Consider the following 25,489-nt stretch of genomic DNA (forward strand, 5'->3'; position numbering starts at 1 on the left):
CCTGCAAATATAAATGTATTCGGATTCCTGATAATGGCCATTCTGATTGGAGTCTTAAAGAAGCTTAAGTCTGCATCTCCCTGATGGCTTAGCACGTGGAGCGCTTGTTAAGCTGTTTCTAAGCCATTTACAGCTCTTTTAATTTTTCTCCTGTTCAGTTCCATTGCTCATTTTTAAATCAATCATTTCTTTTCTTTCTTTCTTTCTTTCTTTCTTTTTAATTTAAGTAACTTTACTTTATTTTATTTGCATCGGTGCAAAGGGGTCAGATCCCCTAGAACTGAATTGCAGACAGTTGTGAGGTGCCATGTGGGTGCTGGGAATTGAACCTGGGTCCTCTGGAAGAGCAGCCAGTGCTCTCAACCACGGAGCCATCTCACCAGCCCTGATTATTTCCTTAATGTTTAGTGTTTCGAGTTCTTTGTATATTTAAACATGCATCTCTGTTGGATTAATAGTCAGCAGTGATTGCTTGCGTTCTGTGGGCTGCCTCACCTAGGGCTGGAAAGATTCCTTTGCTGGACAGAAGCATTTTAGCTTCATGAGATTCCCAGCTGTCAACTGCTGTTGCTATTCTCTGAACCACCAGGATTATTTAGAGCAGTGGTCCTCCATCTTCCCAGTGCTGTGGCCCTTTGATACAGTTCCTCACGTTGTGAAGACCCCTAGTCAAAAAATTACTTACATTGTTACTTCATAGTTGTAAGTTTGCTACTGCTATGAATCATAATGTAAATATTTTTGGAGGTTGGCCAAACGGGGTGCAGCCCACAGGCTGAAAACCGCGGCTCTAGCACTTCAGTATCAGGTCTTACGTTGAAGCTCTTAACCCACTGGAGGAGAGTTCAGAGCAGGGTGAAGGATACGGGTCACGTTTCATTTTAATATCTGCTGATCTAGAGCTTCCCCGGCATCATTTTCTGAAGATGCTGTATGTATTTATCAGCATTAAGAGTTTTTAGTGGCATCTTTAGGGTCTCATGTATGTCAGAGTATCATCTACATAAAGGAAGACTTTAATTTCTTTTTATATTTGTATCCTTTTCATTTCTTTCTCTTGACTTATTGTTCTACCAAAGTCTTCCAGAACTGTATTAAATAGAAGTAGGGAGAAGCGGCACCCTTCTCTCTTGTCTTGTTCCTAATTCTAGTGAGAATGTTTTGAGGATTTTTTTCATGTTGTTGGCCAGAGGTTCGTTATATATATGCTGTGCTATGTTGAGGTATGTTCTCTCTGTTCCTTGACTTTTCATGACTTTTATCATGAAGGATGCCTGTAAAATTTTGGCAAAAGGAAACAGAAGAATGTACATGCCACCTTGAAGTAAGCTGTGTATCCAGAACCCAAGATAAAGAAGCCTCTCACGTAATTTCTAGGTAATTTCTAGAAAGTTCTGCTTCACTATAGAGCTAACTCGTCCTCTGATTTTCTAACATCACCCTTAGTTTTCTATATTTCAGAATCTGTATGAATTAAATCATGTTATACAATGTGTATATTTTGGAAGCCTGACTTAATTTTGTGGCATAGAGTCTCTCATGCCTCCTTTCGAATATTTAAAAACTTTCCATTAGTGTTCTATCTTAGTTTAATGTGTATATGTATGAGATATGACTCAGTGTTGTAGATATTTTTCTACAAAATCTTTTTGTAGTATTTGTGGAAAATGATTTTATTTCTCTCAGTACAAAATTAGTTGTTAATACGAAGGGCTGCTCCTAGATCTTTCTCCACAATTCCTAGTTCATATATACAAATGTCCTGCTAGATATTGCTAATTGGTGTCTAACAGACATCTCAGACTAAACAGGGATCTGTATTAAATTTCTTCTTTTCCATCAGAATTCTTTTACATGTAGTCTTTCCATATTTGCTTTTCATAATTCTATTCTTCTGATGGTCCAACCAAGAATCTTGGCATCACAAACACCCTCCCTTGTACCTGGCACCAACAGTGTCAAAAAAATTCCCTTTAAAATCTGTCTGGAGCCCACGCCTCTTCTCCTCTACCGTCTCTACCTGCATCTATGCTCTGGTTCCTGGCCTCATGTTGCTCCCAAGGTTACTTCAACACTTAGGGTTTCAAGAACTTTTGAGAACTTAAGTCAAAACCATTCTAATGCTCAAGTCAATTTGTGACTTTTCCTCTAGAAGAAAAGTCAAAGTCTTGAAAGAAGCCTGAGCATCCTACAAACCCTTTCTGGAAGCATCTCTTACATGTCCCTTCTCCTCTGACTCAAAGGAAGTGCCCCATGTCCCAGTGCTGGCCCTGTATGGCAGGCAAAGACCCACCACAGGGCCTCAATAGCTGCTGTCTTCCTGCCGGACATGATTTCCTCCATAATTAAATCTTCTTTCCTCCCTCATTTCCTTCACACCATTGTTGGGACTTTCTCTAATTTGCACTTAAGGTCTCTCTTGAGAGAGGTCATTAACAAGATGATCTCTTTCTAGGAGACAGAGGTGGGTGTGTCACCTGATGAACAATGAGGAAGTTCAAGCAAAAATACAGAAAACATGGGCTAGAGAGATGGCTCTGCCCTGCCATAAAAGCCTGAGGGCCTGAGTTCAGATCCCTGACACCTCTGTGGAAAGCCAAGGACACCTGGGATCTTGGTTCAGGTAGGGGATCAGAGAAAGAAAGGTTAGGCTGCTGGGGCTGGTTGCCAGGTTAGTCAAAACACAGTGAGCTTCAGTTTCAATGAATGACCCTGTGTCAAGTGAATTAGGCAGACGGAGGCCACTTCCTGTCTTCTTCTGCCCCCCTCCTGTATGCACAGGCATGAATGTCTGCACACACATGTACACACTTGTGTATACCACACAAATACATAAAATGAAAGAAACGTATTTATTACTTCCAGCTCCAGATAGGTTAGGGACAGAAGCCTGAGTGGGATTCTAAAGGCACGTGGCACGACTCAATTCTTAAGAAAGGGAAAGAGAGAGGAAAAGCAAACAAACAAACACCCTACGAATAATTATTTCATTAAAGTCGAAAGATTGTGAACCTCTAGGCTTTCCTATGGAGGATGTGGATTGATTGACTTAACGAAAACGAGTGTGGAAGGGAAGCTTATTTGTGTGACTCTGTCGTCAGCCATTAACTCTTCTTCCTGCTGCCAGTCATGGGGTATGCTGGGCTAGACCAGTGGAAGGGAGACCGAGAACACTCTATCTGAACTGACCGCCCGTGGAAAGGCAGATTTAACTGGGCCAAAGGTGAGTGGATATAAACAGGTTTCAAGCATCTTAATGCTTTGTCTAAAGCTGGATGGCAAAGTGGTTCACTGTCTTAAATAAACTATAGTCAGCAAGAAGTGTATCACCTGGGAGCTTGCCTGACCCACTTATAAGTACAGCTTCCTACATTCTTATCATCTTTGATAACATAAAAGAAACTTTTTTGGCTTGCTGAGCACAAATTCCTACCAAAATGTAAGTCCGATGAGAACAGGGCTTTTGCGTTTTATGTCCTGTAATTCACTCACCAGTGAGGATAACTCTTGAAACATGGCAACATCCTTTAGCTAAATGAAGAGATCAGGCGGTGGAGAGAGGGCTCAGTGGTTTAGAGTACTTGCTCCTCTTGCAGAGGACTTGGATTCGGTTCCCGGTACTCAGAGAGTGGCTCACAACAGACTGTAACTCTAGTTCAAGGGGATTTAGTGTTCTCTTCTGATCTCTGTGGGCGTGAGACACTTGGTACCCATACACTTATTTAGGCAAAACTCCCATACACACACACAACCCAGCCACAAGCTGATTTTCAATGTCATGCTCCTGAGGAAGTAGTGGTGGTGCTAGTGTGTGTGTGTGTGGGGGGGGGCTATGGGTTTATGCATGCATGTAAGTATGTATGGTCTTAGCTCATGATCTCTGTCAGGTCATTTAACCTCTTGGAAAGTGTCAAATCTGCTAACTCAGACATGTGGAAAACCACAGTGCCTTATTTTGCCTATGATTATCCCGGGAATTAAATGAGGTCACATTTGCAAAGTGCTAGACATGCACAGCAAGGATGGCATCAGAGGAGCTACACAAAGTTGAACATGTGCTGGGTCCCCTTAGGTACAGTGTTGCTTGGCAGTATCGTGTGTTTTGTAAGTGTAAAGCCCATTCCGGTGCTAAAACTTCTTATTTTATTTTTGGTTAGTTGAAAATCTCGCTAAATGTGTCCTTTGTATTTGTCTTCTTCTTAGCTATCGAACATGAGATCAGCTCTGCTGGGTGCAAAGCACAGAGGACTCTAGAGAAAAGATGTGCATTCTCGTACGTCTCTGGAATCTGAGTTGCTATATATCCCCCCAAAATAAATACAAAGATGACAAAGGTGACACTGGCCTGTATATGAATTTCAAAGCAATGATATCAAATTTTCCTCAACCCTGTGCCAAGTCAGAATTTGACAGCCTAAGACTGTTAAGGCTATTGTTAAAGCGTTCATGTTCTCCAACAAACTTAGCCTCAAGTCGGAACTCCTAGACACAAATGTCGGCTTATAGCGAGAGGCCATCCACCACTCCAGAGAGACACCCCTTTGGCATCCTGGAGCCAGTAGGAAAATTAATTCCCATACATGCTCTTCCAGGCTTGCATACAATTGAGTGAAAGGATGTTGAGTTTCAGAAAGGGAAGAAGGAGAAGGAGAAGAAGAAGAAGAAGAAGAAGAAGAAGAAGAAGAAGAAGAAGAAGAAGAAGAAGAAGAAGAAGAAGAAGAAGAAGAAGAAGAAGAAGAAGCAGCAAGTGGTTCTGAACTAGCTAGGGAAACCATCCTCAGCCTCCGTTACAGGCCCACATAAACAAAGACATTCTCCTTCAGTGTAGAAACAGTTTCTGAAGTTGCATACCTCTGTGTGGTACCTGGTCGTGTCACGATCTGATCTTTGACCCTTGAGTGACTTCGCCCATGGGGATAGTTAGTCTTTTTCAGAATCTCTAAAACTACACTCATCCGACAAGAACAGAAATCTCTTCGGAGATTTCATCAACTTCAGATATTTCTGGTGTCTTCTCAAAGTCCCAGAAAGGGGCTCAGGCTTATTTCTGTGGAAGGATAACACTGGGTTAGCATTTTCCATCAGTCTTTCTACCCCTCCTCCTGTCCAGGTGCATTGCTGAAACTCAGATCCTGTGCATGGCGCTGCTTTCCTTGGGCTTTTGTTAGCCACTGAAGCTGGTTTGGTCTTAGGGCCTGGCTGCTCACAGCAGGTTCATCCTGCCATACACACTTTCTCTTCAGCACTGTTTGCCGTACATGCAGAGGGTCCTGCCCAAGGCAGTCAAAGGGGAACACTGGGTCTGATCTATATAGCACAGGTGCACTGGAATGTAGAGAAGGGACCTGAATGGGGTGGTGTTGTACAGGGGAAGGAGATTCAGTGGGGCGAGGATGGATTTCAGAAGCTGGAAGGGGGGATTTTAGATTTGATGAAATAGGAGATGCTCACTGGAAATGCCGGTACAAGAGAGTGAAAAAAATGAAAGCAATACCTCAAAAAGATTCGTTTGGCTATTAAAGTATGTTAAATCAATCCGAGGCAGGGAGAATGCATTTAGCAAGGTTTCATGGCAGCAAAAGAACAAACATCCACGAACTAGGTTTATGGGAATGAACAGAAAAATGTAAAACTGGGGCACTGAGCTGGCCTGGCAGGTAAAGGTACTTGCCACCAAGCCTCAGGATCTGAGTTCAATCCCTGGGTCCCACATCTATGGGGGAAGGAGAAAACCAACACCCACACATCTGCCCAGAAATACAATAGATAAATAATATGTAATGCAAACATTTTCAACAGCAAGAGGAAAGCTCAAGAGATTCATTAAAGGAACAGTAAGTGATAGCAATGGGCAGACATATATGCTTAAGAACTGGGAGAAAGTGGATGGGAATCTATACATTTATATTTAGGTTTATATTGAATTCTTAATCATGAATGAACCACACATATACACGTTTAACAGTGCTTTTGTTTTCTGGTCATCGATAGCTAAGTTGTGAGCACAAACATATTATGAATATCCAAAGCTCACAGTGTTCAAGAACAAACTAATATATTTTCACTACATGCACGGGCCGGTTAGTGGTGATCTTAGAGTGTAAAGATGATTTGAGTAGAGATGTCAATGAGCCTTAAGAATTAAAGATAATAAATGACTTTTTAAAATGCCTCTTCAGCACGCACGCTCATGAGATGACTTGCTTGTCCCAGCTTGTCTGGGAAAAATGCATGGCGGGCCATTAACAAAGAATGTGAATTTATTATGGTTCTGGCGTAGAGAGAGGGTAGATCGGAAATCTTACTGCGTGTCTTAAAGAAGTAGAGTTTGGTTAGAGAAAGAGTGTGTCTTTCTCTACAGCTACAACACAAAGTAGCTGTTGGGAAGTCAGGAGGGCCTGGGTACAAACCTCCCTGCTGCTCTTGAGCGGCTGCGTGATTTGTGCACCACACACTTTCTCTGGGCGGTGGTCGACTTTCTGTTTTCAAAGGAGATAGAACCGTACATAACTCATGAGGCTGTTTGCAATAATTAAACGAGTTAATGTGGCGTAATGACAGATATATGCGAGGTGCTCAGTAGATGCCAGCTCTGCTCTGCACAAAGCTTCAACAGACTCATTTGCTTAGCCGAAGATGGGAATGTTTATCTTGAAACCTTGGGGGACTGCTGCAGGATTCACTTAACTCCAGAGAAACGTGTACGCAGCCGACGCTGTCTAACTCTTTTCAGGCCACTGTGGGCCACTGGTTCTACGAGATAAAGAAGTACAGAGGCAGGTGAGAAAGGCCACTCTCTACGCTTAAAGTGGGAAATTAATTGTCTTAGTTACTTTTATTGCCATGGTAATACATCACAACAGGGGCAATTTACTGAAGAAAGGGTTTATTGGCACTTATGGTTTCAGAGGGTGAGAGTCCATGACCATCACGGCAGGGAGTATGGCAGCAGGCAGGCATAACTCTGGAGCAGTAGCTGAGAGCGTCCACGCTGTTCCATAAGCGTCAGGCAGAGAGATGGATAGGGATGACGGGGGCTTTTTGAAACCCTAGTTGTATGCTTCCTCCAACAATACCTGGCCTTCTGATCTTTCCCAGATCGTTCCATCAACTGGTGATTGAGAATTCAAATATCCCAATCAGCCTATGAGGGCCTTTCTCATTCAATCACTGCACCAACCAAGGAGATCAACCAAAGAAAGAAACTGTATTTCGGAGTATTTGGGCAGATTTATTTTCATTTTTGAAGGAAAGTTGTCATATCAGTGAACTGATGGAAGGTTGGACAATATAAAGGTAAAGCAGGGGGTAAATTCTGATGATGAGGCCAGAAATCTGGAGTGTCCAGGGAAAGCAAGCACTGAAATATCAAGGTCAACAAAAGCACAGTCGCTAGCTTAGTATGGAGACTCAGATGCACTCGAGGATGGGACAGATCCTCAGTGTGGTGTGAACGGCTGTGGCTTTTGCTGTATAACAAATGCTATTTAATATTCTAGAGAATTTTATTAAGAAATTTAATCTAAGTTTGATGGAAGAAAAAAGACAAATGATTAGTAATCAAACTGAAGAATGAAAAAAGGAATGAAAGTTTAAATAAAGGAAAAAAATGAGGCAGAAATTTATTTATGGAGGCCTGGCTAAATTATGACCCTCAACCCCAATTGAGCAGCTCTAAGAATAGCAATTAGTAAAGCAATATATTGTTATTCACTAAACCAATACCATTCTTTCTGTGTATATTAGGGGTGTATATATACTGGCACAAGACTATAGAAGAATTCCTTGTCAGAACAGAATGAGTTTTACCTTAAAGCAAGGATTAAAAATGAGGCAACTAGCTTAGACAGGCATGTGTAAATTGTATCATTTGGTTTAGGCATGAATCCAGTTTGAGAGGAAGAAAGATGCACCGGATGACCTTGAGAAGCTTGTAGAACATGGAGGGAGCGGACTGTGAAAGGGTTAGGGAGAACATGAAGCTGTCTAAGGAGCCGCTCTTTACTTTGTTGGGATGGAGGGAGGACGTCAGTGTGAGGCCCTGAAGATGCAAGTGTGAGTTAAGGAACCTGGAAGGATGCTCTCGGAAGGTTTTGTGACTCTTAGAGCCACCGTGTTCTCCTTGAGACAGGAGACCATTCTCATTTCTGTTATCTGTGTCCAGGTGATCTCTGCATAGTTTTAGAAACTATAGATCTGCAGAATGGATATGAGATGCTGTGGGGTAGAAGAATGTCCAGTTCTCTATAATTTGAGTTATGCTCTTTATAATGTGGACTATAAGATCGAGGGGGGTCTTAAGAAGTCTCTGCAGCTATGAGGCCTGACTCATGCTTCCAGTCTATAGCTTTTTTTTTTAAAAAAAAAATTGTCTACTTGAAACTAAAAGATTGGCTAAGAGGACCACTGTCTAGACACACGTTGATGGCTTTGTCCACAAATGCAGGGTCACACCTGTGGCAGTTGATTCTTAGATTTAAACAAGGAATTAGTATGTGGAAAGCACTAAGCAGTTGATCTCAGTTAGGCCCAGCAAACACAGAAAGAAAGGAGATCAGCATCTGATCAGCTCGTGCCAACCTCAGTGCCCTTGCTGTCTATCTAACCAGACAAGCAGTCCTTTGCTGTTTCACGGGTTGACCCATGTAAGTTCTTACCTTTGAAGGGATGAGGACTGGTAAGTGAACCACAGGTATCTCTGTGCCGGGTAAAACAAAGTTGGTATGGGTAGTCCGTGTCAATCTCTAGCCCACAGCAGTTATGATGCTAACATGGCCTAAGACCAAACCTTCATGAGAACTTTCCTGGAATCATTTTTATGGGTCCTCTCAGAGACAACCAGAGATGAACAGTGTTCACAGCAATGAACCACGCAGGTCTGTATTACACACCCACAGGGCAGGCCAGGGAAAGATTTGGCGCGAGAACCAAACAGTGTACCTTTCGAGAGTAGTACTGCGCATATCCAAATTCCAGGAGATGTGGCTGCGTGTGCTGGCTTGTGTCACGTGAGCAGTTAGTCATGTTTGCTCTTCCCCACCGTTAGCTATGCCACATACAAATTCTTTGCAGGAGGAGAAAGCCTCCTTGCTATGTGGGGTAGTACTTTTCTTGTCTTCAGTTACTAAAAACACTGACTGGGGGTGGGGGGTGGGGCGGCTAAAATCATTGAAGAATCCCCCGTCTCCAGGCGCACGACCTGTTTGAGCTGACCGTCACTGCTTCTGCCACAGGACGGTAACTCTTCCCTGAAGGCAGACGGCGCTCGGATAATTTCAGAGAGGGAAAAGGAACAGAATTATAGGCTGTCTGGGAAGGGCTGAAAGATTAGCCTTGTGGAGAGGAAAGTGAAATGAATCATGTCGAAGGGTAGCTACTTCTGAAGGTCAAAGTTGAAGAGTCTGTAACCAGTGGTTTTCTCTGACTTGTTGCTGGGATAATTCACACTCTTAGATTAATTAATGATAACGGATTACATATGTAACAGATGAAATCATTTCAAGAACCAAAAAGACATTAATTCAACATTTCACCTATCAGGGACTGAGAAGACCCATAGACTACAAATGACCTAACTTTCCTTTTCTGAAGTAATTTCTTTTTGTAAAATATTTTTTTCATCTACACAGATACCATGGATTTGTTCTAGAACAAGAGTGGTGCACTGAGTCACAGAAATGAATTTGAGTGCAGTAAAAAGGACAAGAGCCATGGAGTAGCATTGTGGTAGAGCTGAGGTCTCTTTTCCCTCCTCTGCTGGCAACTTCATCTGTATACACTTTAATGCTTTGGTTTAAAACCCTACAGAAGACTGGAAAGAAATGAGATCTTTTGATCCTACTGTCTGAGAAAATGGCTGTAGACACAGCCCCGGAAGTGAGGGGGCAGGAACAAATGTCAGGTGCTGTCTCGTGTACACATGGGTAGCGAACTGAGTTCGGTGGGAGTTCAGGTCATTTTTCTCCTCAGCAGCAAAAATATTCTGGCTGCATTTTTAAGAGTCTACATGGACTGATATTAGAGCTGTCTGCTTCTCTAGAAACATTATGTTTGATGCTGAGAATATAAATATTTTTGTCATAGCCAAAGAGAGATTTTTTAAATTTCTTTCCTCTTCCAATAGTACGGGTATTTAGATCTTTAACTAGACTCTGATGGAGTTATACTGGGAGGGTGGAGTTTACACTGATACTTGGTAATGGGGAGCTGAAGGTGTGAGTCTGGTTGATATTACACACAGAACTCTGAAAATACCTGCTTGATCTGGTAAAAATAAAAGCATGACGCAGAAATGAAGTTGAAACCCATGGCCCAAGAAGATGTTGGTGAGTGCTTGAGCAACTTAAACATTCATTATTTCGAGGTGCTTACTGGATATCAGCTTAAATGAAAAACAGTGACTTCTTTATGGGCAGCTGGCCTTGGACCCCTTTAGCAACAGGATTTCCCTCCTCGCCTGGTAGTCACAACAGTCCTGTCAGTTTCTCTGGATCTGGACAACAAACTTGTTAACTGACTTAGATTCTCCACTACCTTTTGGCTTCATATGGAAAAGTGCAGTGGGGAGGAGCCTCCTCTTAACACTCCCTGTCCTGCTGCTTCGGCTCCTTTAAAGCACAAACAGTGGAGGCAACGTATGACTTCGACCACAACCACCATGGTCAGACAAGTGGATGCCGCACCAACCCTGGGTTCTAATGCAATCCCTCTGGTCCCTGTGAGGGACCTGAATGTCTGATGCACCAACACCAACAACAGACAGATGAAATTGGAAGAAACTATTTAGATAAAATGGAAGGAAAGCAAAATAACAGAACCAGTGAACTCCTAAAACCGTAATACTGACTCTGCAAGAAACAAAACCCAAATCCAAAAGACAGAGAGCATAAATCATACCTTCCACCACAGATAATTTCATCAGCTGTTTGAGGGGGAAATAACTTGCACTTTAATTTTCTACAGCATTGCTATGTTACCTGAGTTCTTTGCATTTCTTATACCCATAGTCTGCTGAACACGACGCTTCTAGTCTCTCCATCTTGAGGGCTAATGGCCAGGGCACAATTTATTGAGAGATGTATAGCAGAGTCCCTACTTCCTTGTAGGAAGATCTTCTCAGGGAAGATTGCATTAGTCATCTAACCCGCTAGAACGAAACAATCAGAAGGTCCCAGTGGTCTCAACCCATCTACAGGTTCAAGGCATATTCACACGACCATTGGGGCAGAACCTGATTCCAAAGCTGTGCCAGCTAGCGCTCTACCTTATTCCAAGCCTTATTTCAGCTTATTATAAACATCTTCAAGGAGTCTAACAGATCTCCGCCTCTGAGAGGCTGGATTAACTGGCAGGTTATTTTTGTTGGAAGCTCACAGAGTTAAGGTCTCTTTGCGTATTAGACTTGATTACTCACCCTTACCTTCTGTGTGTGCAGCCTGAAGCCTCATGCCAGGCATAGAAAGGTGTTTAAATAAATCATTTGATAACATGATTATTGAAGATTAAAAAGTAATTAAAATGTCTGCCATGACAATCATTGCATCAACAACGCGGAAGAGAGCCTGCTTCTTAAAGGCATAGACTTGTGTGGCAAGGACTTAGAGCCACCTGGTGTTCTGAGGTTTGGGTGAATGGGTAAGCAGTCCTTCTCCCAGTCTGGGGGTTAATCTCATTTGGCTGCATGTGGATCTTTAATTACAGCGAGCCTGTTCAGCACCCTCAACAGCCTCACCCCCTGCTCTTTTCCATTAATTTTGAAGTTGTAACCCAAGACTGGAGATGTTTCAGTGCAACCCCAAGGTTACTTGAGTTTCCCATTTGTATTTCAGTAAATAATTGTGATTAGTAATTTCCCTATGGAACTCTTAGAGTGCGGCAATTATGTGGACTGGCTTGGTTCTTTCATGCGTACTCAAAATTAGAAGTAAGCACACATGACGCAGGAAATGGCCGTTTCCGAGATATGTCTGTGCTCGTCAACAGCTCAGCGCTCTCTGCCTCCTCATTCCCACTGCCGCTTTAAACTGTACAAGTTTGGGAAGGCACTAGTGTGCATGCCTCAGCTCCAGAGAAAGCATTCTTCCGGGGTCCCCTGCTAAGATGGAGGAATACATTATTCTGAATATGGAAGCTAATGCTTGATATTATAGCTATCATTAGCTTGATAATGATTGATTTATTGATAATGCTTCAATAAAAAATGATTTTATTGAAGACTATTTTGAATGAAAAATACTTTGATATTCCTAAGGTAAACTATGCCGCAGTTTGCTAAGAGATACGCTACAGTGTTTTCGAATACACTGTTTTGTCTGAGTACCCGTTTAGAAGAGTGTTCACGTTGGCAACAGCTTTCTGGGAAGGCAGTCATAATCGATAATGATGTACTGTTTGGTTCTCCTAAAACCAAGCCCTCTGTGAGAGGAAAACACCGTTTTCTGAGAAATCAAGGGGCATTAATTTTACAGAACCACAAGTCAAACTTTGCAAGTGGAAAGAAATAAAAATCTTCATACATCATTGTCATAGAAGAAGCACGGTCAGTGTTTATAATTATGTAGCCTCTTTTTACGACCATGGAGAAATTCTAGAAGGTTCTGCGTTTTGGATTACAAATGGCACTATACAGATTTGTCATGACTAAACTATAAACTGGTGCTATCCCCTCTGATAATTTAAGAAATAGCAAAACATGGTCGAGTGGACGACATAGGCAGTAAAGTGGGAAGGGTCTGAATTTCCTAATAAAAAACTGTCAAATATTCACTGTACAACTTAATAACCATGAGACATTGAGCAAGGCTTTTAATATCCATGAATTTCAATTTCCTGATTTATCAAATGGGGATCCCAATATTTTACTCAGGTCTCAAGGTTACCAGGAGGAAGATGAAATATTTATGGCCGTGCATATGGCTTTGACAACAAACATATCTCTTCATTTTCGCGTTACCTCCCTTTGTCCATTTTCCATGAATATCAGATTTAGTCAATTAACTCTCTAGGGATAGCAGAGGGAAAGGTATCTCTCAGAACTAGGAGCCGTAAGTGAAGTCATGTAAACTTCATATCAAAATACACACCAACCACTGGGGGAAACAGAGAGGTTTTCATTTTATTTTAAAGTATCTCTTATACCCTAAAAGCGGTCCAGAATTAAGGCTCTCTAAAGCTAAAGAGCTTGTGTTGAGACATGCTGCACCTTTTCCTCCCACCGGAGAGCCACACTGTAAGTCTTTGTAGAGTAACTGGTGTTTGTTTTCACTTGTGATCACCCTCCATTTATTTGTACACACTGTGATGTACAGTTAGATGTCTGCCCACTTACTACACATCCCTACTGCTTGGCCTAGTGCTTGACTCACCATGGCCTTCAGTGACTATTGTTGGCAAGAAAAAAGTACTGTAAATATACTACAGCTTTGAAAATTCCTTGAATAACGAGACCTATTTTATATGCTAGTTCCGTGCTTCTTAAGTGAATTTAAAATAGGAAACTTGTCCCCTGGAGCTGCCTCGTGAAGCTCCCCACCTGGAGTCCATCTCGGGAAATGCTATGTTAGCCAAAAGACCGAGAAGCAGAGGTTAAGATTTTTATCTTGCTGTAGGTGGTGGCTGCATGAGCCATTACCTCGTTAGCTTCCCCCAGGCCCTTCTCTTCTCTCTTCCATCCAGACTGCAATAAGTATCATTATGCAGAGGCATCTTTGCTTCCTGGTTGCTGCTTGCATTTGGAGAAGGTGAAAGGTGAGATGGTGCAAACCGAGAGACAGAAAGAAGGCCGCAGACTGCCTTTCCTACCTCTGCTTTGATGCCTGTGGCGCTCCATCATGGCTGTATGCTTCCATGGTGACTGATTTTCCCTTCTGCTCCTTCAGCTCTCAAATCAGCCTTGTCCCCTCCCTTCCCCCATAAGGTCCTAGGTTGATAATGACTCCCCCAACACAGTCCTGAGATCCTCAACCTTTCCTGGATGTTTCTTTGGCCACCCCAAAGCATCTGCCGAGACTCCTTCTATGTCAGATTCTCTAAGAGCGGAGCCACACGGAAACACGCCTGCTGTGAGCCTTCCGTTTACCTTTTCCATGATTCTCAGCCAAGGATGTACACTCAGCAGGAAATGGTGGCCAAAGCCTCACTTCTGGCTTTTATGTTTTGATTGAAGTTTTGTGAACTCCCAGAATTTCAGCCACATCTATGCCAGATCATAAACAAAATTAGATCTCACACTCAAAGGAAAGTGCTCTTAGGAGCATGCACTTTTCCTGTTCACGATGAAGAAGTGATCCATGTACCAAAGATAGTTTTAATCTATTCCCGAGACAAGGCTGGAAGAGAACATGAAGTTACTTCCCAGAGTCATCAATCCACATCTTAATGTAGTTCTGGCCATGGTGCACACTCATTGCATGTTAATTCAATTCATGTGTTCATTTAGGTGATGGCCACAGCTGCTGAAGGGAGATGGAGTGGAGGCACCCAGCCATTAGCTTCAGGCTAAAGAACATCTAGCATGCTTATGAAGAAATGTAATGAAGGATATATTTATGAAAAGAAAGCGCCAATCCCCAGGTGTAATGCTCGGCCTTTTCCTGTGGTCTGGAGAGCAGGCTAATATAGTTACTATTTATTTTTACAGGCCTAGCAACAGTTAGGCTCTTTGTAAGGGTGCAGAATAATGTCTAATATTCCACAACAGCACATGTTCTGTGGAATGATTATGGTGTTGTATGCGTAAATTATTTTTTAAAGCCGGTTTAGCAGTTTCTCCGCTTCAAAAACCAATACACATACAGAAAACAATGTGAACTGAAACCCCCTAAGATCTGTGGATAGAGAAGTTCCAGTTTTTTGATGCGGTTAAAGCTCTCAGTGCCTTTTAGAGGCTCCCAGGGGAGCTCTTGGGCAATAAGAAAGATACAACAAGGGGAACACCAGACATAGGCTCTACCTTGCAAGCAAGTCTCCAAACTGGTCAGGTAACAATGGGCTAAGCTCATCTCAGGGAGTCCCCAATAGCATCAGTGCAAATCCTTGAGTACTGGTTAGAGATGGTCTTTCCCATCAAAGATTTTGAGAGGAGGAAAATCAACCTTTGGGTTTGGGCTTTTTCTCTTTCCTTTATTCTACTTCTCCTTGGCAACATTCCCACCAACTCAGAAAGTATTTTGCAGGATAAATTGATCGCTTTTTAGTTGTGTGGATCTTTGATATGAATTGGGTGTTTTCTCTCTGTGGAACTTGTTCATAGGGTTTTAGGCTAAACATGTTTAGGCAGCTGAACTTGTGATGAAAATAATGACAGCCCAGCTCTCCTGGTCCATCTTATAATTATTTCTTTTAATAATCATTTGTTTATGTGATTATCTGTTCACAGTATTAATTCCTTGAAAGCTGTTCTCTAATCTTTACCTTGCCCTAGGAATTGATACTTTTCTGAATGCCTAAGAGTAGCCATGACTCAGAGAAAACTACGAACTCCCTTGTTGTCTCCTACGGAAAAGCGATTTTGAAAGACATGTAACATTCCCAATACCCATGTGGCTCAGCTTCAACACCATCTTTAGGACATTGGCAGTCAAGTCCAGTGTAGTCCCCAATGACCACAGTTACTTCTTCCCAGCAAATTTAGGATAGTATTTGACACCGCCCTCCATAGTCCTTACCCCCTTATGTATTCAACATTCTCTGCTTAAGCCTAGGGAGCTTTGGACATTATAATCAAAGAATCTGAAAATTCTTACTTCTAGCCCTGATATCTGTGCTTTGTTTGAATTAATGGCTCATTCCAGGAGTTCTCGCCTAGCAAACTGAGAATAGTAGAGAGAAGGAACTGAAAGGAAGCTTGTTTCTCATCTCTACTATGATCTTAAAGATTCCGTGGCTAAGCTTTGAAGAGAGTACACACTCAGGCTACCCTTGTGCCCACTGCTCTGGTTTATGTATTGAACACAGCAACCTCGCCATTGAGAAAACCAGAGTTGAGTGCAGCAGATGACAGTGGACGACCATAATCTCACAAGAGCATCAGCTTTAGCTAAATGCATTGTATACACTAGAACATACCAACACAGCCACCTAAATGCAGGCACTAACTTGTGCCTATGACCATCCAGCCGCACCCGGTAGTAGGTTCTAAACAAGTTTCCTCTCACCTGAGATGGATGACTGTGTCTACTCAAAGTCCTGCCCCCGTGCTGTATTATTGGCTGACACGAGATGATCTGTAGGACTTGTGTTATTGTGGGCTTGCACAGGACATCGTATTCATCGACAACAGCCACATCCTTCTTTTTTTTTTTTATTAAAATATAAAAGTTTCCATTTTCGCCCCTCCTCCCAACACCCTCCCACTCCCCCCACTCCCTCTCCTCCTCCCTCTCCATCCCCAAGAGCAGTCAGGGTTTCCTGCCCTGTGGGAAGTTCAAGTTCCTCCCCGCTCCCTCCAGGTCCAGGAAGGTGAGTATCCAAACAGACTGGATCCCCAAAAATCAAGAATATGCAGAGGAAACAAGTCCCAGAGTCATTGTCAATGGCTTTTCAGAAAGACTTCGGGCCAGCCACATTCAGGGAATCCAGCCTCCTCCAGAGAATCTGGTTGGATCAAGCGCTCCTTCAGTCCCAGTCAACTGGCCTTGGTGAACTCTCATTAGATCAGTCCCCTTGTATCAGTGGGTGATCGTTCCCCTTGCGGTTCTGATTTTCTTTTTCATGTTCTTCCTCCTTCTGCTCCTCCTTTGGACCTTGGGGAGCTCAGTCCGGTGCTCCAATGTGGGTCTCCGTCTGCATCGCCATCCATCGCCGGACGAAGGTTCCCTCTGATCTTGCCCTCCCTGCTCACGTTCTTCTTCCTTCTGCTTCTCGCCTGGACCTAGGGAGTCAAGTCCAGTGTTCCAACGTGGGTCCCCGTCCCTATCTCCATCCATTGCCAGATGAAGGATCTATGGTGATAAGCAAAATATTCATCAGTATGGTTATGGGCCAAGGCCGTTCAGGCACCCTCTCCTCTGTCCAGAGAACAATCCAGGGATCCCTCCCTGGACCTGGGATCCCATTTACAGTCAAGTCTCTAGTAAACCCTAAACTGATTTCCATAGTTGAGATATATTCTTTCCTGAACCCATATCTATCCTTCCTCCCTCCCCCCCTCCCAGTCCCCCGAGCATTCCCCATTCCTCCCCTGCTCCCTTCTCTCTAACCCTCTCCCCTTCCAACTACCCTTCCAACCCCCCATGCACCCGTGGTTACCTGAAACTCTTGTCTATTCCAATCTCCAGGAGGAAAACTACCTGAATTTTCTTCAGGTTCACCTTCTTATTTAGCTTCTCTAGGATCACGAATAATAGGCTCAAAGACCTTTAATTATGGCTAGAATCCACTTATGAGTGAATACATACCTTATTCCTCTTTTTGGGTCTGGCTTACCTGACTCAGTAAAGCGTTTTCTTTTTCTTTTTTTTAATTTTTCTATTTATTTATTTATTTATTTATTTATTTTTATTTAATTTTTACTGGGAACCCCTCCAGAATCAAGTCTCTTGCAAACCCTAGAATGGCTCTCTTAGTTGCGATATAAACTTCCCTGCTCCCATAACCATCCTTCCTCCCTCCCCCCTCCCATTCCCCCAAGCCATCCCCAATTCTCACCCTCTCCCCTCTCCCTAACCATCTTCCCTTACGTCCACCCCCACCCCCATGCACCCGAGTTTGCTTGGCAATCTTGCCTAGTTCATTATCCAGGAGGATAACTATATAAATTTTCTTCAGATTCACCTTCTTATCTAGCTTCTCTAGGATCACAAATTATAGACTCAAAGACCTTTAACTATGGCTAGAATCCACTTATGAGTGAATACATACCATATTCTTATTTTTGGATCTGGGTTACCTCACTCAGTAAAGCGTTTTCTATTTCCATCCATTTGCATGCAAAATTCAAGATGTCATTGTTTTTTACCGCTGAGTAAAACTCTAATGTGTATATGTTCCACACCTTCTTTAACCATTCTTCTATTGAGGGGCACCTAGGTTGTTTCCAGGTTCTGGCTATTACAAATAGTGCAGCTTTGAACATAGTTGAACAAATACTTTTGTAGTATGATAGGGCATCTCTTGGGTATATTCCCAAGAGTGGAATTGCTGGGTCCTGAGGGAGGTTGACTCCCAGTTTCCTGAGAAACCGCCACACTGATTTCCACAGTGGCTGCACAAGTTTGCATTCCCACCAACAATGGATGAGTGTTCCCCTCATTCCACATCCTCTCCAGCATAGGCTATCATTGGTGTTTTTGACTTTAGCTATTCTGACAGGTGTAGATGGTATCTCAAAGTGGTTTTGATTTGCATTTCCCTGATCACTAAGGAGGCTGAGCATGACCTTAAGTGTCTTTTGGCCATTCGAAGTTCTTTTGTTGTGAATTCTCTGTTCAGATCAGTACCCCATTTTTTAATTGGGTTAATTAGAGTTTTAGTGTCTAGTTTCTTGAGTTCTTTGTATATTTTGGAGATCAGACCTTTGTCTGATGAGGGGTTGGTGAAGATCTCCCAGTCAGAAGGCAGCCTTTTTGTCTTACTGACAGTGTCCTTTGCTTTACAGAAGCTTCTCAGTTTCAGGAGGTCCCATTTATTCATTGTTTCTCTTATTGTCTGTGCTACTGGGGTCCTACTTAGGAAGTGGCCTCCTGTGCATATATCTTGTAGACTACTTCCCACTTTCTCTTCTATCAGGTTCAAAGTGGACAGATTGATGTTGATGTCTTTAATCCATTTGGACTTGAGTTTTGTGCATGGTGATAGATATGGATCTACTTTCATTCTTCTACAGGTTGACATCCAGTTATGCCAGCACCATTTGTTAAAGATGCTTTCCTTCTTCCATTGTATACCTTTAGCTCCCTTGTCGAAAATTAGGTGTTCATAGGTTTGTGGGTTAGAGTTTTTGAAGAAAGAAATTGAGGAGGATACCAGAAAATGGAAAGACCTCCCCTGCTCTTGGATTGGGAGAATCAACATAGTAAAAATGGCAATTCTACCAAAAGCAATCTATAGATTCATTGCAATCCCCATCAAAATCCCATCAAACTTCTTCACAGACCTTGAGAGAACAATAATCAAGTTAATATGGCAAAACAAAAAACCCAGGATAGTCAAAACAATCTTATACAATAAAGAAACTTCTGGAGGCATTACCATCCCTGACTTCAAACTCTATTACAGAGCTACAGTATTGAAAACGGCTTGGTATTGGCATAAGAACAGAGAAGTCGACCTATGGAATCGAATAGAAGACCCGGATACTAGCCACATCCTTCTGCCTCCTCATTCTACTCTTTCTGGTACTGCTGCTCTGAGCCGGAGCTGAGAGCAGCCATCCCAGTCTGCAGCTCCTTGTGTGCAAATGACAGGGAGGCACCAACAGAGTCAGATGCCAGGTAATGAAAGGGAAGACGGGCTTCAGAGACCCAGACAGAGGGCTTCTGGGGTTGGTACTTGCTTCTTGAAATGAGGAGCCTGTTTCCACCTGGTGGTGGAGAGGGTGAGAAGACAGCAAATAGTAAAGCCGCAATTCTAGTTTAGAAAATGGAAGAAATAAATACTTCCACATCTCTCTTCCTTCTCTGTAAATCACCACAGGAAGCTTTTGAAACCCAGCATCACACTGAAGTTTTGGATTCCCTAAGGTGGAAAGTGTTGAACCAACTGTTATGCCTCTGAGCTTGTGGCTTTTTATTTTCTTCTTCACAGATCATAATATTTCCAAGGAAGACCACGTTCTCTAGTTCTCATTACTGCTTCTGTTCTCTTGGGGAATCTTATTTTTTACAGTGTCAGAGATTGTAGACATTCCAGATCTGGAATTTCCCAGCCCTCGTCAGAGTAAGTCATCTTTAATGTTCCTTAAATACAGTGTTGGAGCATTTAATTATATTATACAAAATTGGTAAACAGCCATTTCAAGACATGGTGTGATTAAAATGGACCCACAAGGTGTGGTGTTTATTAGTGTATTTCCAGAACCAAGCGAGATAGTATGCCAGCTCTTGCAGTTGAAGGATGAACAGCACCCAGAAAATGATGACGCAAATGATGGTTGGTGTTTAAGTTGCAAAGAAGGCTTCTTGTAAAATTGACTGGTCCCCTGAGGGACTGGCTGAAAGATAAATATCTTAAATAAACTCCCCCCTTTTTTTCTTTTCCCATCTCTTATCCATTCCCCTACATGTTCTTTATCTAGTTGGCTCACTCTTCTTAGAAACATGTTAGATGTCTCGTTGGTCCGAAGAGGATGGGGGAGGAACCAAGCTATGTGAAGATGGCCTGGGACAAGGCGCTCAATTGTAAATGAAAGATGATGACTGGAGAAACTGAGAGTTTCTATGATGTGGCCATTGTGTGTCAGAAAGAGATTCCTGGCCATTGTGTGCCTTATGTGCACTATTCAATAGAAGCTACTATCACAAGCTGTGTAGGGTGTGCGTAAATGAACGCCAAGTACAATGCATTCTAAAACTCTTCTTTTATTCCTGTTTGCATGTGTGTTCCTGCTTATCTGTCTGCCCTTTCCCATTCCTAAAAATTGAAAGCAAGGACAGCTATATACTTGATACCAGATAACTGATGGAATCTGCCCTGAATACAGATATTTATCTTTAACAAGAAAACCATTGATCCAGAGGCTTCCTGGCAGAAATTCAGTTGGACCTAGTTAAAATCTTTTAGAGTTCCACTGTATCTTAAGATAATTTTCTCCACCTTTAGCCACTGTGGGTATTACATGCAAAGTTTCACACATTTGGTCATATGTATCCAATTTCAAACCACCCCTGGTTATGTAAAAATAGATACTGCTGTCTCAGAACAGTCATGACAGTTCTAAAATGTAATATTCTACATAGGAATTTAACTTATAGAGACTAATAGAGGGTAAATCTAAATTTAAGTGATTTTCTAGGAATGCCTTTGTCCTTTGTCTTTTTTCCTAATCTGAATAGCCCCTTTTATTTTTTATTTTTCTCTTCAGTGATGAAATAGAAAGGCATTGTCTTGGGTTCTATATCCTAAGACCTTGATTCTCAGAGTCATTTGTATACTGGTGTAGGAAGTCCATCTGTCTGTGTGTTGCCTTTCTTGGTTAATGAATAAAGAAGCTTCCTGAGCCTGTTGATAGGGAAGAACTTAGGTAGGTGGGGAGATGGAACTGGATGCTGGGTGGAAGAAGGGCAGAGTCAGAGAGGCGCCATGGAGCCATCAGAAATAGATCCTGGGAATTTTACCCGGTAAGCCACTGCCACATGGTGATACACAAAGTAATAAAAATGGGTTAAATTAATATAAGAGTTAGCCAATAAGAAGCTAGAGCTAATGGGCCAAGCAGTGATTCAACTAATACAGTTTCTGTGTGGTTATTTCAGGGTTAATCTAGCCAGGTAGCCAGGATGAATAAGCAGGTCCTCCTCCTACAGTATACCTTTAAGAAACTGCAGTCACACTCACTCTCACACACACAAGCATGCACACACACACACACACACACACACACACACACACTTTGTTTTTTAACAACTTCATACATACAGGTAACATATTCTGATTTGGTACCCTCACCTATGTTAGCCCCTTTTACCCATGCTCCTTCCTACAAGTACCTCTCCCTCATTTGTATCTTTGTGTGTATGATCCATTGAGTTGAACTAGGGCTGTCTGTGTGACCATGGATAGGGAGTTGTCTATTGGAGCTCAGTGGGTTCGTCCCTAGGCACACAATTGAAGGGACTATCTGACCATCCCCTTGAATCCATTGGTAGCCTATAGCTCATCAGGGAAGGGTAGGTAATGATGCCCCCTCCCTAATCTGTGATTAACTACCAACGTGTCCAGTCTTGCTCAGACCTAATATATGTAGCCCCTACTGATATGAGATAATGCTTGCTTTGCTGTGTCATGTGGAGAAGCTGGTATTTCACAATCCTTATCTTCTAGCTCTTACATTCTTTCCCCCTTCTCGTCTACATTGTTATTTAGCCTTAGTTAGGATGGCGCCGCTGTTCTCTTCAGGGCTGACTGGGCACTAGACCATCTCTTATTCATCGCAGCCAGAACAGTGATCTGTCTCTGCACTCACCACCATTCCTTGCAAAGAGACTGAGAGTAGTATTCCTTTGCCTATGGGTATAAACATTAAGTATTTAGAAGGCAGCTTGGCCTTGTGTCAATTTAGTTAACCATTAATATTAAGCTCCCTATTTTGCATATAACCCCTTCAGCCAGGGTTTTTTTTTAAACCACGTTTAATCTGTACTAGGCATAAATTCCCTCTTGAGGAGTGGGCCTCAAAGCCATTCAGAGAGCACTTGATCGTCCTCCATAACAACCAGGCCAGTATTGCACAAGTGGGCGCATATTGTCTCACAGGTTAGTTTTGCAGTTTGTGGGGATCTCAGCTGGGTAAGAGTGATCCCCTGACCACAGTGGATGGTACCACACTTTCCAGCATGACGAAAACTGACCGTCAGGGAAGGGGCTTACAGCTTAGTTCCAGGTTGCTTTATTTGTGCTCTATGGTGCGTGGTGTCTTCAGTCGTAGGGGCTTATCACTGAATCCTAGTGGACAGCCAAGAGGAATATCATCGAATCCTGGTGGACAGCCAAGAGGAATGGTGAGAGCTTAGGTTTTAGCTGGAGCCCCCGGGGCTTTCCCGACTGACAACTCATGAGGACTTATCGCACATCTGGTAGTGAGATATTTCTTTAATAGGCCACGGCTGTTGGGTGTAGCATTATTTAACCATACAGGGTATCATCTTGTAACTGAATATTTTTTAGTCAGCTCACCAAGCAGTAGGTTTCCCTATGGCTTTTCCACGTGCCCTTTGTGTTAGCTAATCCTTCCTCCATGCCCATCTCTTTCATCTCCCCAGCCCCAATCCTGCTTAAACTCCCCTAGTTTTTTTTCTCTCTGTTTCTTATCACTGACTTTTGATGCTCCCCATTTCTTAAAGCATCTCCTCAGTTACCTTCTTCTCCTTCCCAGGCTTCCAAAGGGTATACCGAATAAAGCACCTAATGGGTGCACCTGTAAGAAAAGACTATGTAGTGTTTGTGTTTCTGAGACTGGGTTACCTCACTTGGTTTAATTTTTTTTTCCAGTTCCATCCACTTACCTTCATGTAGTTGGTTTTTTTCACTCTTTTGGGGACCACCACCCAAACCCCAAATAAATACATGAGACTTATTTCTACTTATGAATGCCTGACCTTAGCTTGACTTATTTCTATCCAGCTGTTCTTAACATAAATTATCCCATCTACTTTTTGCCTCTGGTTTTTCACCTTTCTCTATTCTATATACTTTTCTTTCCTTCTTACTCTGTGGCTGTTACGTGTCTGGGTGTCTGGCCCCTGGTGCTCTCTTTGTCATCTCCTTTTCTCGTTCCTTCCTCTTCTTGTTCTTCTGTTTTATCTCTGCCTGGAAGCTCTGCATAACCCTATTCTTCCTCGTTATTGACCATTCAGCTCCTCATTAGACCAATCAGGTGTTTTAGGCAGGCTCAGTAACACAGTTTTACTGAGTTAAACAAATGCAACATAAAAGACTGCAACACATCTTTGCATCATTAAACAAATATTTCAGAGCATACACAATGTAACACATCTTTAACCAATATCCCACAATACCTTCAAATTTCGAAATTTAATTTTTACTTACAACTAAATAATTTCATTGGGCATGTGCACTACATTGTTCCCTTATTAATCCATTTGGTGGCCATTTAAACTCATTCTATTTCTAGCTTTTTGTGATTACAGTGGCAATAAACATGGCTGAGCAAGTGTCTCTAAGGTAGGTTATAAAGTCCTTTGGGTGTAGGAGTGGCGTGTCTGAATCACATGCTAGCTCTAATTTTAGTGTCCTGAGATTGTTCCCACACTCATTTCCTCAGTGGGATTATATGGAAAATACGGATTGATGTCAGTAGGATTGATGTTTTCACCACAGTGATTCTAACAATTCATGAGCATGGTGGATCTTTCCATTTTCTAGTGTCTCCTTCAATTTTTTCTTCAGTATTTAAAAACTTTTGCCCTTGTTTTCTTCTTTAAATTTATTCCAAGGTTTCTTTCATTTTTTTCTTTCCTTCTTTCTCTTCCTTCCTTCCTTCCTTCTTGATATTCTGAACAGGCTTGTTTCTCTAATTTCTTTATGACTATGTTTGTTATTGCCATACAAGAAAGCTACTGATTTTGTGTGCTATTTTTTTTATTCTGCTACTTTACAGAAAGTCTTTATCAACTTTAAGAGGTGTTTTGGCAATATTTTAGGGTTGCTTTGTGTAAATTTGCATCATCTTCAAATACAGATATTTTGACTTCTTCCTTTTCTGTTTGTATTCTTTATGTGTTTCTATCATCTATACAGCATGGTTAAGGCTACAATTATCATATTATATAGGAATGAGGAGAATGAAAATGCTTTGTCTTGTCCCTGATTTGGTAGAAATGCTTTCAATCTTTCTCCATTTAGGGAGATGCTGGCAGTAGATTGGTTACATGCAGCTTTTTTATATTGAGATAGATTCCCACTATTCCTTGTCTCTCAAGGCCTTATTATGAAGGGTGTAGATTTTTCAAAGCCCCTTCCTGTAGTTATTAAAATGATCCCATGATTTCTGTCCTTGAAGCTATTAAGAGTGTCCTGGATATACTTATTCATCTTAGGACTTAAAAAACTTTATTTGCTGCATAAAGTTTGACTAAGAATGAAGTCAACCAAGATAAATCAGAGGCAGGAAGAAAGGAATTCTGTCACTTTTCCTGGGGAGATATGACCAAACATTATTGATCCCAAATATGGCATCATGGAAGACCCAAGTAATGATTCTACTCAAGGCTAGCTTGGTTAATCAATGACTTCACTGGGGTGACTTATAGAAGCATTAGTGAGAGGTTATTTCCAAGAACATGGGTAACTCAAAGGTAGATGCATCCTTGAAAGGTCCCCTCCAGAATGGTGACAACTCAGTAAAGCTGAATCTTGGGGTTCCCTGCCCAACTCGTAGGCAACTCAATCAGAAATAGTCTCCCCCTCCTCTTTTACAGAACCTTGTGGGGTGGCTCATGAGTCTTGTAGCTTTCTTGATTTCCTGAGTCTTCTCTCTCTCCTCTTCCCAAGAGGGAATGTTTCAGCTTAGAGGCAGTGGCTAGACAAGAGACCAGCAGAGCAAGCATGACCTTGGGCTGCATTAAGTCCTTGAGATATGTAGACCCAAGATTTTAAAGTGTGAGGGAGGACCTTTGCAAGTATGAGGGACAATAAGGTCCCTTCATTCCTGTCACCGTATCTTAAAGACCTAAAGCACTAACACAAAATTCCAGTTAAAAGCCTCATGAATGTTACCCTAAACATGAGAATGGCCCACGAACCTGTGAATAAAAAATGTAATGTCATGGACATTAGTGGATGGTGAATGAGGGAGGTTAGATTAGATTCTGGT

This window comes from Myodes glareolus, chromosome 21 (assembly GCF_982192425.1).
Source record: "Myodes glareolus chromosome 21, mMyoGla1.1, whole genome shotgun sequence".
In the NCBI taxonomy this organism is placed as follows: domain Eukaryota; kingdom Metazoa; phylum Chordata; class Mammalia; order Rodentia; family Cricetidae; genus Myodes; species Myodes glareolus.